Source organism: Nyctereutes procyonoides, unplaced genomic scaffold, assembly GCF_905146905.1.
Source record: "Nyctereutes procyonoides isolate TBG_1078 unplaced genomic scaffold, NYPRO_anot_genome, whole genome shotgun sequence".
In the NCBI taxonomy this organism is placed as follows: domain Eukaryota; kingdom Metazoa; phylum Chordata; class Mammalia; order Carnivora; family Canidae; genus Nyctereutes; species Nyctereutes procyonoides.
The window spans coordinates 13,555,851-13,557,072 of NW_026575125.1; the positions used below are offsets into that span (position 1 = coordinate 13,555,851).

The following is a 1,222-nucleotide window of genomic DNA, read 5'->3' on the forward strand; positions in this document are numbered from 1 at the left end:
CTTCCTCTGCCCTGGTCTCTGTCTGGGGCTTCGTTCAGGCTCCTACTGCCTCAGGCTCCTATAGCTTCCCTCTAGACCCTCATAACCCCAGGGGGTGGCTGAGGTTCTTTTCACACATTCTTTGCCCCAGTGAATGACTCATCAATTCTGTGAGGCAGAAATTGGCCTGCCTTCTTCCTCTCTCTCTCTCTCTCTCTCTCTCTCTCTCTCCCTCTCTCTCTCTCCCTATATCCCATCCACCGCCAAGTCTTTGAGATGTTATCTCCTTGACTATTTTCTGGAATCCATGGACCTCTCTCCACCCCCCTTCTCCACTGTGTCCACTGCTTCCTCCACATTGGTTGCCTGTCCCCTCGTCATCCGTCTCATCAACTGTCCCATCCTTTGTATGACATTGCTCTTCGCCTTTTTAAAAGATATTTTTTTCTTTAAGTAGGCTCCACACCCAACATGGGGCTCGAACTCATGACCTCAAGATCGAGAGTCATATGACCTCAAGATCAAAGTCATATGCTCTACCCACTGAGCCAGCCAGGTGCCCCTGCTCTTCACTTTTCACTACTTGTATGTGGGTGCTTCCCTCAACGGAACTGTCAGCTGCATGAGGACAGAGGGTTCTCCATCTGGTTTACTGCCACACATCTTGTGCCTAGCACGGGGCCTGGCAGGTAGTAGGCGCTCAATACTTATTTGCTGAATGAATGAGCAAATTGTTGAGTCCAGGTTACTTATCTTGGAGGCAAGGAGAGATTAGGCTCTGAGCGCGGTCTTGCATGCAGCAAACTGTCAGGGAATACCTATCGGATAAATGAATATTTCTTTTGCTCAGGCCACATAGCTAATTAGTGGCTGCATTTAAATCAAGTCTCCTTATTCTGGTTGGTTCTTAAACTTGACTGTTGACTGTGTGTTAGGCACCTCTGAGAAATTTTAAAAATCCTCATACCCTGGCTGCCCCATAAACCAATTAAACCAGAATTTTTTGGTGGGGTTGGCAGTGGGGACCAGAGTATAAATAATTTTTTGAGGGGGAGGGGAGAGAGAGAGAGAGAGAGAGAGAGATGGGGGAGAGGCAGCAGGAGAGGGAAAGAGAGAATCCCAAGCAGACTCCACACCTCAGCATGGAGCCTGATGCAAGGCTCTATCCCATGACCCTGAGATCATGACCTGAGCCAAAATCAAGGGTTGGACACTTAGCTGACTAAGCCACGCAGGAGCCCCC

The 1,222-nt window shown here is 49.0% G+C and overlaps 1 non-coding gene across 1 annotated transcript; it reads right to left on the reverse strand.

Annotated features, from left to right (window-relative positions):
* Nucleotides 1-442: 442 nt before the first annotated feature.
* Nucleotides 443-537, reverse strand: TRNAQ-UUG (transfer RNA glutamine (anticodon UUG)). Its single transcript has 2 exons — nt 501-537; nt 443-478 (listed from the first exon to the last, which is right to left on the reverse strand). It is a non-coding gene; the product is annotated as a tRNA-Gln (tRNA).
* Between the last annotated feature and the right edge of the window lie 685 nt (nt 538-1,222).